The 14,496-nt window shown below is 42.1% G+C and overlaps 1 protein-coding gene across 3 annotated transcripts in view; it reads right to left on the bottom strand.

Annotated features, from left to right (window-relative positions):
- tln2b (talin 2b) overlaps positions 1-14,046 on the bottom strand; it is an 81,231-nt gene extending 67,185 nt beyond the window's left edge. For 2 of the 3 annotated variants that reach the window (XM_058645135.1, XM_058645139.1), the window contains exon 1: positions 13,925-14,046. The gene's annotated coding sequence lies outside the window, so the exon portion shown is untranslated. Of the gene's footprint in view, positions 1-13,480; positions 13,553-13,924 lie in introns of all 3 variants that reach the window. The other variant, XM_058645136.1, reaches the window with a different exon arrangement.
- Between the last annotated feature and the right edge of the window lie 450 nt (positions 14,047-14,496).

Raw genomic sequence — 14,496 nt, 5'->3', positions numbered from 1 at the left:
ATATCTAAGGCATTTGGTCTTCACACGAGCATTACCATACCTCAAAGGAAACACAGTGAGTTCAAGTTCTACATTTCTCCAGATGAAGTCCCAAAACAAGACAAGACTGTGCCTTACAGTGAGTTAATGGCAACGCTTGGCATACAACCGTCATCACATGCCTACACGAAGAATCCTACGATATCATTACTAACGGATAAAGGATTAGACAGTGAAACATCCTTAAAACGGCCCAAAGACATTAAATGTAGAGTGTCACTGTGTGAGTCCACACTTTTGGGACAGATCAAACATATTTTTCTTTCTAAACAATAAAAGTCAGTTGTTGATCATTAAACTTGTTGGTTAGTATTATTATTATTGTTGTGATTAATTTCTTCCGAATCAGCAAATTGGTTAATTAGAGGTTTTACCATTGAACAACACACTTAATTTAACTTTAATTTGACAGTATTCATATTGAAAACTACAGTTTATGTTTGTAATAATGCCTAGGAACACCATGCAACAAATAATATAGTATTTATCAACAAAAAAAATGCTGTTTTAACACTCATGTACACAGTTAAAGGAATGAAATTGTTTGATGTTGGTGTCTAGCGTTGTTTAGTCATTCTGCCACCGATGGGGGAAAAGACTGCAGGCTCTGGGTGAGCACATGGTCAGGCAAGCATGGCGGCAGGCAATGAATTCTGACCTCCTCTGTACTTTAATAACCGCACAAACCATCCATTTCTCTGCCGCCTCGGCCACAACTCTCTGACAGCGGGAGTAACACCCGACTCATTGGCAGAGACGTGTGGGAGAAGCTGACAGCCTCCACATCCAACCCCGGTTAACGAGGCAAAAAAGTTCTACTTCACAGATCTGAAGAGAAAGAGGGGAAGCTCTCGCGGTCCTCGGCACCATCTCTGCTGGTCTCTCTTACACTTCCACATCTAATTGTGAGGCTGAACACACACACCTGTGACACTCCACTTGGATGCGGATTCTTTAATCTCTCCTTTTATATGACATTGTAATGTAATCGCCCTCTCGCTACCCAGGGAGCAGCCAGAGAGGCAGGAAATGAAATCAATGCTGTGTCTCCGCACTGGGTGTTACTTCATTAGCATGGGCACTACACATGTAGCCGTAAATCTGATTTATGAAAGGGCAACGAAGGAAGCGCCACCGACAGACGGAGGAATTCATAATAGCAACAGATAGAGACACCTAATGTCTTGTGTTTTACCACATCTTTACAAATGTGTGAAAGGAATAAAGAGCGGTCTCTGGTGCTTTGTAAAGTACGATGAGTGTCTGATTTTCTAAGCTTTCAGCTGATCTCAACTAAATACCATTACACAAATTCATTAGGAACTTTATGGCTATAACCAGAAAAGGCAGGTAGACGACATATGACCAGCGACTAATTATTTCAGGGCATACAGTACGTAACACAAAAATCAATTATAATTTCACTGCATTCATTCTCACTGCACTCAGTGTGTTCATGTGTCAGTTTGATTGGACGTCATTGATTGAAGTCAGTGTTTCAGTTAAGTAATCTGGGCCTAATAGGGTTCAGTCTTAATCCTTAATTTTGAATATCCTTTGTGACAAGGTAAAGTGCATGTGATGTATTATGGGCATTAACACAAACATCTTCTCCATAACAATACTTAATGCTAATATGAAGTAGGGCTATATACTAATTGCAGGTCATGGAATATAGACCGTCATGAAAGAAACATGTTGTTGTTTTACATGACTATGGCCTGTATCGTTCTGCACTTTACATCTTTATAATATCATTTATAATAATTTATAATATCTCTTTTGTTTTACTTTCTTTTAATTAACTCCTTTTAAATTTTATAGTCGTGAGTTTTATATCTCAAATTGTCTTGTTTCTGTCACGTTTTGTACTATCTATGCTGCCTATCTTGACCAGGACTCCCTGGAAGAAGAGATTGTATATCTCACTGGGACCTTCCTGGCTAAATAAATAAATAAATACAATTACATTCAAATATAGAATGGCAAATATTGCGACAGATGCGCATCATAATCTTTTAATGTCACTCATCAGTTCGTTATTTACTCACATGAGGGACCATCAAAAATATTAAAAAATTCTCTTTCAAACTGGCTAAGAACAACCTCAAACAGAGCTTTGTTTTTACAATTTGCTAATTGTGTTGTAATCATGAGGAAAAGTCATCAGCAAGACTTCGAAATCGAAAGCTCTCATTTGATTAACGAGCAACGCAGCATATGTGGGGTACATCTGGCCACCAGCTGTGCAATGACCTCCGCCTTTTGAGGTCAGTAGGTTAATAACCTTCTGGAGCGATGACATCTAATCCTACGGTAGCTATGGAGATGTTATGGAAAACTCGCAGCCCTGTATAGCCGTACAGTTGGTTGGTCATCGAAGAACCACTGATATCGCCCCTCCCTCCCCCCCATTTCTGAAAAACAGAGATTCCAAATGATTAGTTGTGCACTCCCATGGGACCAGGAAGCCAAGGAAGGGGGATGTGTAATTCAATTAGTCCCATGGTTCTGCACCAAAGGGGAGCAGACATATCCGTCTCATTGTGACATGCAGGACGTGCAGACCCGGTATGTGCACAGAAGACACCGACAGCGAATCATTAGTGCTGCGAGTTTGAATGAAAGACAATTTCACTCGTTTAAAAAGATGAAGAAACGCTGGACTCTGCGCACCGTCGACCGATGGTGACTGTGAGCAGAGCAAGCTGCCTAACATGACAAGCCAGCGACATTTTAAGCCAAGTCTCTGAGCTTGTGCCATGTGTCGAGGACACTGTCTCCCACTGAAGCTGCATACAGATCACTCTTTCAGAGCACAGCCTCCTCCAATGTCTCTTTGTCCCTCCTCCCAGTCGGGACTTTATACAGCTTCACAGAGCCTCACTCCATGAGATTCCTGTAATTTATGATAGCCTTTTCACTGGCACAGGGAAATCAAATCAGACTGTAAATACAGTGCATGTTTCCCAGTATGAGCTCTTCACACAAATAAACGCCAGAAATCCTGACAGTCATTAAATAACAGCATCAATAATCCCACATGTGGCAGGCCTACATTTGATTTTAGGTTATGAAAAGGGCAGAAAGCATGGGTAATGAATGAGACACAGGGGCAACAAATGAGTGAAAGGAAACAATGACTAAAGGGAAACCGGGCTACACGTCAACCTACATCATAGGATCACCAGTCTTGGTCATCTGTATTCGACCGACCTTTGACTTCAGCCTGGCACTGACACCTGATTATGTAATAGGACACTATACCCGCCAGACTGAGTGGAAAGCGTGTTATCTCAACCTATAACCCATCAGGGGCGGCATGTCCAGTGTGGGTGGGCAGTTTCCCCACTTTGCCGCAGGTCCATCTATCTCGTTTATGGGGAAACTGAAGACTAAGCATAGGGGGAAGCCAACAGCTGCCATGTAGTGGAATAAACAGATGGTAACACAATGGCAAGAAATTAACACTGTATCATTTTAAACATCTACACAGCATCTTCAATTAGGCGGGGGGGAAAAAAAGATAACTGTCTGCAACTTCAACACTTTTCTTGTATTCAATTTCAGAGAATTGCACCTCTCAGGCTTTCCCCTTGTCTTGATGATTGTTGTCTATCTGGTTTGTTTCACATTATATATTCTCTTAGAAATAATATGCAAGAGCAGCAAAACTGCAAGCACTGCTGGGAAAATTGCCCACAGCCATCAGTACGAGAGGTTTCTTCGCGAAAGTAAATACAGCTTATTGCGCTGGAGCCTTCTAAATAATGATAAAGGTAAGCATATGCAATAACAGCATGAAACATTTAGCGATGCGAGGTCGTCATGAGCGAAAAGAGACAGACAAGATGAACGTTTCGGCAGCAAAGGCTTTTTTCGAAAATGCCATGAAATTAATGGAGAAAGATGTTGAAAATGTCGTCTGTTAATCCAAATTAACAGCGTTCCCTTTCGCCTATGCCAGCTGCACTGATAGAAATGATCAAAACTTCTTTAACTGAAGTTAAATATGCTTAAAAAAAAAAGCGTCAGGATATAACTTTACTAATCAAAGCAACTGAGCCAATGACTGCACAGCCACCGGTGTATCCAATTAATATTTCAATCATTTATCAGAAGTCCAGATAGTGCACTTTGACCGACTCATTCAGCATAAGTGCACGGGGAAGCTTGCATGGACCACATGCAAGCACATGCAGATTTGCCCTATTTATAGCGGCGTCCATTCATTTCATGCTGCGTATACAACAGGCAGGACATCATGATCAACAAAATGATGGCCACTTGTTCGGGTGGTTCGCCGACTCCGACATTCAGATTCAGAGCTGCGACGTGAACTCAACAGGGCCTCCGTAAATAACACCATAACTCTATCGAATAACGGTTGCACAGCACTGCACAGGTTCATAAGCAGGTGTCACAACAGACTTAAATCAGAGAGCATAATGAAGGTAAACAGCCGGTACTGGCTGTCTTTGTCGACTGTGCAAATGTGCCGTCTTTCATCATCTGTCGAGATCGGATGACGTAAACATACCTACTTTTCTCCACAGCATTATTTAGTTATTACTGAAGGCTAAGACGTATGGTATGGTAAAATATTGTTTATATATATATATATATATATATATATTGAGATAGATTAAATTAGAATCTGCTCTGAGGAAAGATTAAACTGTAGTTTTTGTTCTGACAGAAGACCAATCACGAACCCACCGTGACTTAAATTGAAGAAGAACTCCAAGAATTAATGTCGCATTCGATTCAGAGGATCAGCACGCGGGCTCGGGTTGCATCAACACATTTATGAGGGCGGACAGATGCAACTGTTATCCTATAACACAAAATGTTACTACATGAACTATAATTAACTGGGAACCTTTGGCAAGCGTTTGTCCTTCAAAGACTCTCCAGCATCTTAAAAGGGCTGCAATCTGTAATAGTCAAGTGAGATCTGACAAGCAATACTTTATACATTCACTTCACAAAGGGAGTTCAAAACGTTCCCACATGTTGCAACAGCCTAGAAAATCATAAGCAGCCTAAATAAAATAATTACATTTATATTCCACCAGTGCAAACCACATGTCTGACAGATACGGAGTCTTCTCTTTGGCGGTGTGGGGTCAAGCCGTAAACACAACATGAGCATATTATCACCTAATTATGTTCTTACCGCCAACATATGAGCTGCCTATTTACAAATCTTGGAGACTTTTATATGCCACGGGAAATTGATACCAGTCTCCTCCATCCCTTTTAACTCCGTTTTGTTCTTTGCAATCACCTTATGACTGTATGCGAGAGAGAGAGAGAGAGAGAGAGAGAGAGAGAGCGAGAGAGAGAGAGAGAGAGAGGCTCTTCAGCAGTTAAATGATCCATCATGATCAAAAATAGTTTTTGTGTGTGTTTTTTTCCACTGAAAACAATTATCTGCTGCAGTTAAATAAAAAAAATTAAAAAAAGGTTTAGTAGTGCAGCCTTAACAATAATAAGCTGACAACCTGTCACTACATTTTGGAAGATCCATCTGTGTAACTGGCATTAATACGGTTAATATCGGGTAATAAAGAGCATGCTGAAGAGACAGTTCTGTTTTCAGTTTAAGAATTCACACGACTGGTGAAATACAAAGTTCTTCTTCACCATGATTCTGAACAGGAGGCGTATATATCTGGGCTATGCTAAATCTAAATTTACTCTCCCCCCGCCACCCCGCCAATGATCATCTTAAAAAAGCATTTATATGAGCATCCCTACAAACTCCTGAGTCAACTTAATCATTCAATTTCCAAAAACAGAGCAATGGATGTAATCCTATAGCCATTACCTTCCACTGAGGGTAACCAGAGATTCTCTCTGCCCTTAACACAAGGTCACTGCACTGCTGACAAGCTGAGTATACAAGGCTAAGAAAACACAATCGCTTATACAGTACAGCTTCCAGTTGCTAAATGCACTTCGGCCAGGCCAATACGAAATCATTTCGACATGAATGTGTCAGAGAGCAGAGCAAAGCCGTCCACAGTTGTTGTTTTTTTGCTTTGAGGCTCAAGGTGCTGACACTACATAGCTGTGAGCCTGAGAGGAGAGCAGCGAAAGCACGAGAGGGGGGGGAGAGAGGGAGCGAGAGAGGGAGTTCTCGCTCGGTCAGCAACCCTCACCGTCTGCAGAGGATCAAGGCAGAGGATGGCAGTAATTTCAGTGCTACTCTTCAGACAGGAGAGTCCTTTCCCCGAGGCAGTCACAAAATCTGCCTAACAGCTGCTGTACACGCAAAGGACCCACTGGCCCTCAATTAACCCTGATGTGACACCACTGGCTTCATCAGCTCCACCAAAAAACTAAAATCCACAGCAATATGATTGTGTTTACTTTATCTGTCTGTTATTCATTCTCAGCTCCGCCCCCCCCAGTGTGGCTCGCCTTTACTCTCACGGTCCAAAGAAAACGATGCAATCCTCTAAACATCTCCCATCATCATGGACACTAAACACACCAACTGGCTTCATTTCAGACTCAGTCAAATATGACTCAGCTCATCGGACGATAAATGTCTTCCCTGTGCTGTGGTGCAGAGACCCCACCACTCCGCTGCATTTGGCTGTGATGTATCATTGATGAGGATCAATGGCGAGAAGCTCAATCACTAGGATCTCTGCCCCGCTGTCATTGACCTCTGGATCCTGTGGCGTTCCTGAGAGACCCCCTGCCAAAGAAAAGGACTCCCAGCATGCTGATGAGGGCGGCAAAATCACAAGAGCCTTTGAAACTACACCTCTAATGTGTTTGCTGTGTGATACTAGCCACTCCCCCCCCCAAAAAAAAAAAAATCATACAGTGGTAGTACTGTATACTAAAGCTCTCAACATACACAGTGAACTCTGTGAACTAATTATAGCTCCAAAGTTCCTATTATGAATGAAGCAATTCATAAGAATTTCAACAGATAATATAATAAGTCACAAGAGACAGTGACTGCAAAACAAGACCACATATGTTTGCAGTCTCCTTTTGCAGAGTGTGACCTCATCCGCTCTTCTCAACAAAGACAAAGTTTCTGGCAGCTCGATACAGAAAAGTGTCCACAATAGAGTCAAAAAAAAAAGCTGGGCAGGTTACAACAGAGTGACAATACACTGAGCAGCCATTTTAACTGAACAGAGAGTGTATTCCACAGATAACGTGACCATTTAAATCCAAAGTGGGCACTGAAGATTGTAGAGTACATGAGCTTTGCTTGTACTCGGGTGGAAAAAGAAAAAGAAAAAAATCACACAGATTCTTATCGTCGCTTAGACTTAGAGACACAAGGAAACGGATAAAGCCGAGACAAAAACAGTATTAGTTCAGCTACTCTCCCTTTCCAGAGGAGGCTGTATATCACATGACTCTTAGCACAGCTGTCACATGATCTTTCCCCACAGATAATCACTTTACCTCAGAGAGAGGGGGTCATATTCCTCGAGAAACCTGGTCATTCTTTCTCTAAAAAAAACAAATCAGACGATTTCATGTCTTTTCCAGCAGGAACATCCTGTCGAAAGTAGAATTTACTTGAATTTACTACAACAAGATGAAAACCAGTAAAGGCCTTCACACGACAGCAGACAATCATTTTTTTCCCTCTGATGCTATTCAGGTATTAAAACCCCCATCGAAACACAGACGCATACAGAGAGCAGAAAAAAACGAATATTCAACAATTTAAGAGCAGCCAAAGACTGGTTCAGACTAAATCACACAACTTCTGTCTTATGCCACTAACCCGATTTGGAAGTGTGTACCGTGTGCTTGAAAGTGAAGGTCAGACCTGTCAACCGCTTCTTCTTCAAAGCGGCATCTCGTTTGACCTACTGATGAGGAGTGCCACAGGCTGTTCCACCGCTTCTGCTGGAATCTACTTAGTATGACCCACTTTTTTTTTTTGAGTGGGCATACCCATCAGTGGCACAGTCCATTAGTTTAGACCTCATGCACATTGAAAGCACTATATCACTCTCCACTGCCAAGCTTTGTGAGGAAAGTATACAGTTGTTTGTGTTACCGTCCGTATAATCATAATAATAAACGCTGTAAGGCCTCGAGTACCGGGTCTCTCTACTCAGCAGATAGGTCTACTTTGACTCTAAAAGCAGCTGCTTTACACATTAGTAATTATGATGCAAATTAAAACCAGCAAAACTAAATTATTTTCCACTAACATGCCACATGAGAGCAGATACTGTAGATAAATGTAGGGAATCTGATTCAGTTGAATATTTCTTTACAATTGAGGACAGCCTTAGTTTAAACGTGAAAACACATAAGGGAAAAAAAAATAAAATAATAATAATATATATTTATATATATATATATGTATCTGAAACGATTTTCAGATTGACGGCAGGGAACCTATGCATCCACCTCTTGTTCAATAGCAACAGCTCTGGAGGCGAGCCAGGCCCTAAAGAGCCTGTGATCACAGAGACAGCGCTGCAAAAAAAACAAATAACAAAAGAAACCTAGGAGAGCTCTGCTGTGTTTCCTTGTTACAGGCAAAAAAACAAAGGCAGGGTCACGGTGACAGCATGGGGTGTGTTTTAGTTTCCACCTCCCACACACTCATGCATTAAATATGGTTCAACAATCACACTCTGGAGTAACTTGAAAAGCCCTGAAAGCGTTCCCTCCCTTCAACTCCCAACATTTCCTGGGGAATTCCGTCCAGGAACGTATTCCCGATGACGGAGCAACTGTAACAGCTGACAGGAAAATCACGCTCTAACGAAATGAACAGCCCAGGAATAAAGTTGACAATTTGACTTCCACACTTTGTAGGTCAAAATATGTAATGGAATGGCATGACACTTTTTATTTATTGTACTGCTAAAAAAAAGTCTTTCTCTGGTTTGCAGGGTGTGAATTAACACGGACTAAAAGTGCAGCGCGTGTCAAGGTCATGTTTAAAACTTGTGATTCCCGGTAAATTAGGTGCTGAAAGTGTGAACTTAACTTGTTGTAGCAGAGATAACCGTAATAGCCTCCCATAATATAGAATCACGGCGGTAATGGCCTCCTCAATAGCAGGCAATGAGTGGGAAAAGGGGCACCATTTAAAAAGTGCTTAGCTTTAATTACCACTGCATCGGGAAATAGCAGTATTTAATATTTCACGAGACTCAAAAAAAAAAGACAATATCATCGACTTCTAAGGGTTTAAGATTCATTTGGCACATACATTACAAACCGGCCAATCTTGGTTTCATAACCTTGGGTCGTGTTGTGTTTGATAAAACAGCAAGTCTTTATCAGCTGCCACTGGCAGATGAATACTGCATGTGAGCTTGCGACTTTGGTGGAGATGTGATCTCATTTTATCAGTGAACTGTGGGGCTTGTCGATTCTTAAGGGGTGCCTTTACTATTGTATAAAACATAAGCAAACAAAGGGCTCGTGAATATCGTGAACCAACGGGTGCAGTGAATAACAGCTAAAGCTGGGTACTCACAGGACACAATATTTGCCCAGTTTTACCCACGATTCACAGTTGGACAGAGTCTGCACTAGTCGGCACTAGATGGGGGCAGTCAACATGGCTAGTTGGCACAAAGGTCTGTTAGTATGATAGGGCTAAAGACTCAGATTGACAAGTGTTTGATGGTAAAAGACCCGACCCGACCTCAGTCGCAGTCAACCAAGCATTTTTTGAGCGGACTCGATGTAGTGTGTACTGATTACCGACCCAACTGCAAACACATGCTGCCAACAGCCAATGAAAAAGAGTGGGCGGGACACAGGAAGTAGCGGGAATATCTGAACGACGACGCCAACATCGACTCCTCCATGACTTCACCCATACATGCCTTTTCTTCTCAGAGCAGATAGCTGCACAAACAACAACAAACCGTCTTTCGCGAGAGCGTGATGTGTTCAGTTGACTTCCTTTGGTTTGACAAATCATTTAGCGCGTGATCCCTCATCAGGTTATAAAGAAATCTGTTGAAACCAGTCGGTTAGCGTGTGCTCCAAGTCTTTTCAAAAATCGGTAAAGACTGTCAAAGTTGTGCAAATTTTCCCGAGCTTAAGATCTGCGCATCTTCAGTATTCCCACAAAATGATAAATCTGAATGCCCCGATGTTATGTACCCTTTCTTTTACATAAACTCTGTCCATCCAGAGACTCAAAAAAGACAGATCGATTCATTATATGCACACACACACACTACCAGGCAATCTGTCATGGCTAGTCAAAACACAAAAGCATTCATCAGAGAAAGGTGTTTGTGATTCATGAAGCCTGTCCAGCACTGACAAATATTCTCTATTCGTATATGTTGACAGTTGGGCATTCAGCAAACCTTTTATTTATTTAATGGGGCAACAACTTTTGTGTTCCTAGCGGTTCCGTTCGATCACTATCATTAAGATGCTGCAGAAGCTCGTGTCATAATAAGCAGCCCTGCCAGAAAAATACAATAGATCCTAAGTGAATGCTTTTCTCTGCACTGTTTTGGATTCAGAATAATATACTTCTTAGGTGCCACAAATCAAGTTGTCCCAGTGAAAAAAAGAACAAAACAAACAGTAAAAGCAAGGCATATAGGGGACCGGTTTTTCTATTGTCATTAAAAATTCCTCCAAGCATAGCCAGCAATAAAATCTGTATCTAGATCCATATCACACTTTACCTGTTTATAACTATATATTATTTTATAAATAAGCGTTCGCATTCATTATTGCATCAATCATTTTAAGACGGACACACTGAAACCTGCCCACAATAAGCTTAAACACGAACATGTTTGCATGATGGTGGGGTGTCAACATGTGTGATAAATTGTAGAGCTGAAACGATTAATCGATTATTAATCGATTGCTAAATGAATCGACAACTATTTTGATAATCGAATAATCGGTTTGAAGCTTTTTTTCATGATTAAAACAAGATTTGCGATCGTTTAAGCTTCTTAAATGTGAAGATTTTCTTTGATCTGGATAACAAAAGTCAATCATTTGAGAACATCATCATTTCCGGGTTTGACGAACACCGATCAACCTTTTTAAGGTTTTCTCATATTCAGAACACGAAACGATTAATCGAGAAAATAATCGACAGATTAATCGATTATGAAAATAATCGTTAGTTGCAGCTCTAATGAATTGCACAGATTTGGTCCTATTAAAAGGTACAACAAAGACCTCCGTCCATTACATCTAAAGCTAAGTATAGCATGTAAAAGTGGTGATGTCTGATTAACCGTCAACATCCAACCTGCTCACATGTGAGACTAGAGTAATGTGCGCTCACTAGATAGTAGGGATGGGTCAAAATAACAATTTGGTGCCATATAAACCGCCGCCCTTCCTCGTGCTATACGATCATCGATACAAATATCCACATTTTAACTAATAAATGAAGGCGATCCAAAGTAAACAGGCGTCACGAAACTTGGGCGGAAGAGGGAGTTTACAGCGGGATAATGGGCGGAGAAAGCTACGTCACGAGACGCCTCATCCATGTTCAACACATACACCTTATCCACTTTATTCTCTATGTGGTGAATACATAGAGAAATCCTGCACTTTTAACCCGTCACGGACGTTGTTTTCTTCAATTAGACAGATATCGTGATGTAACGCTATATGATTGTATCGCAATAAATGAATGATCACAGTATCGTGATATTATCGGTATCGTGAGGTACCCTGTGATTCCCACCCCTTACTTAATCGTCAGCATTTACTTGACTGACATCAACAAAAAGAGAGAGAGAACCTACTGTCCTGTATCAATGATATAAACTCCCTAAGAGAAACTAAACATCCTGCATGGTGATCCAATATTAGCAGTTTTTTCGCCATCGTTGTGCTTTTAGATACACTATGCAGGAGCTCATATAACATTTCCTATTGTGCATGCGATGAATGTTTTCACCCCGCACTGACTGGTACCTTATAGTACCATTAGGGAGTACATTTCTACGGGTAGGGTACTCCCAGTCAGCCTCAATCCCTGTGTGCGTCAGCCGTGCCTTGCTGTATAAAGCTTTAAAGAGGCAGCATGACCTTTGGTTACATCATCCAAGTAAGTAAAGTTTCCTTGATTTGACCCTCACTTTTAAAGATGCCTCTCACAATAAACTGTCAGCTGCTTCACACAGCGGCGTTTTTAATATTTCAAACAGTTGTCCATTGCAGCCAAAAGCGTCCTTCCTTGGATGTCAAAAGAGAATAATATGAATCTATCGTGTGGTTTGACATGAGTGAGTGAGCCCAGTTCTTGCACAGTTGCTCCTCAAAAGAATGCACTCAGGTACTGGGCTGGAACAACATTTACTGGGCCTTTCCTGTGTGAAACAAGCACATGTCACAGCTCATAAAGTACGTCTTCACAAGTGCAGCACAGACGCACGCGTGTGAGGCAGGAGAGGCTGCCTGTTAAGCAGATATGTCCTTCATTGGGAGCAAGCACAGCCTCCCTGCTGGTGTCTTGGAGACAGTAAAAGATCCATAGCCAGGTGAGTGTGTCCTCTGATCTCGGCACACAAGACAGGTTTCGTGACAAATGATTTCCTCTTGGAAAATATCGCTTTTATCCCCAGGAAAGAGGATTGCAAAGAAAACAACCCTAAACCAAACTGGCCATTATAAACTGTCATCCGTCTACGGTGCCCACATTTATTGCAAACCAGAAGCTAGGTTTCCTTTGCAATTTATTGCCATGGAAACCGAGCTATTGGTGTTTCCATCAGTGCACACATACCTGAAATGCAAGGTGACATTTTATGATTGGTGGAGACTACAAATCGTAACAAACGATGGACTCATTCGTTTAGCCCTTGCTTTCCCCACGTGCATCAGAATGATGGTGGCCCTAGCAGACCAGAAAGGATGTCGCTCTACTTCGTGAAAGCGGGACGTTTTTTTTCCTCCAAAGAGCAAAACACAAGATCTGTTTGTTCAACCTGCTGTAGAAACATTGCAGTGTGAGATGGCGGCCTACGTAAAATGGAGCCTTGCCTAAACATTACCTGTAAAAGGCTTATTCTAAGGCTACAAGACCATTTTACTATTTTTGTGCAAATAAACCACTTAAATGTAACACATTGGATCTAGGTCGTGCTTTATTCCCTGTTTTCATTGCACTTATTTTCAATTACTTTCTCCCTTCCTTTAAAAACCTTTAATGATATTTCAAGATTTTCATTGGGGGGTTTTTGTTTGTGCACAAATTGAAAACATACATAAAAACAGGCTAATGGAAACCAACCAATTGGCGGTTAGGCTTCATCCCTGCCTGCCCTTTTTTTTTTTTTTACAGTCTCACATCATGTGTGCTAGCTTTAGAGCAGATCCAAGAACATTCAGGTCAAGTCCAAGTTACTGTACAGCACATTTCATCACAGAGGCGGGCATTACGGTATTAGTTGCTCATTTCAAAATCACAAACATTTACCAGAAATGCAGCAGCAGCAGCAGCAGCAATGCCAAACAAGTAGGTCAATCCATCTTGTTCTTCACCTCTTATCTGTCAATGTCAAAAGCAGTCAGTCACATTATCAGGCGAGGAAAGAGACTTGAGTGGCTGATGATAACAAGGCACCAGATGAGGCTTGACCGACCCTGGCGTCCGAGGGATGGAGCACATCACACCAACCATGAGAAAAGGTCTACATATGAAATGTTTTCAGCGCCCCTGCTGAGCCCACACCGAGTCCGCCTCCTCGTAGTGAGTGTGATTAAAAAAGGGGGGGTGGTGTGGGGAGGGGGGGGGGGTGGTGTGGGGAGGGGGGGGGGGGGGGCGTTTGCACAGCACCTCCAGCAGCAGCAGCAGCAGCAGGCGCGGCGTTTTAAGGAGCAAACAAACACAACTTACACGGAAATAAAGTCGGAATCCTACCTGATGATGTCCGGCGCTCGTTAATGCATGCAGGCGGACTGGGATGTAGGATTGGCGACACACACCGCAAAGCGGGTCAGCTCTGCCTGCCTGCCTGCCTGCCTGCCTCCTCCACGGCATCAAGCCCCTCCTCGTTTATCGTACAGTGGAGAGGGAGAGAGAGAGAGAGGTGGGAGAAGAGAGAGAGAGAGAGAGAGAGAGAGATGGTAGAAGAGAGAGGGGGGAGAAAAAAATCGTCTCATATCTATGCGCCGAAAAAGGAAGCAGCGTCACACTCACCCGCGGTGTCTGATAATCACACAGCTGTGTCATCCCCACAATAGCAGCAGAGGTTTTAATGCTAAAACAGTGACTTTTTGTTTTTTAACCAGGCCTAATAAGCACCCTGTGTACTAAACGCACGGACGCACATACAGATGAACTCACAATAAAGGGGGCATTTCGATGAATGAGCTGAACCCTTTTGAATGTGTGCAGTCAAGTGCACCTGCTGTGTTCCACACAACACGGATGCCACATGCACTCAAATAAATACACATGTACATAAATGAGTAGATGACTCACTGGATGAA

This window comes from Solea solea, chromosome 12 (assembly GCF_958295425.1).
Source record: "Solea solea chromosome 12, fSolSol10.1, whole genome shotgun sequence".
Classification (NCBI taxonomy): domain Eukaryota; kingdom Metazoa; phylum Chordata; class Actinopteri; order Pleuronectiformes; family Soleidae; genus Solea; species Solea solea.
Note: the sequence above shows the minus strand (reverse complement) of the source record. Positions and strands in the feature narration are given on the sequence as shown.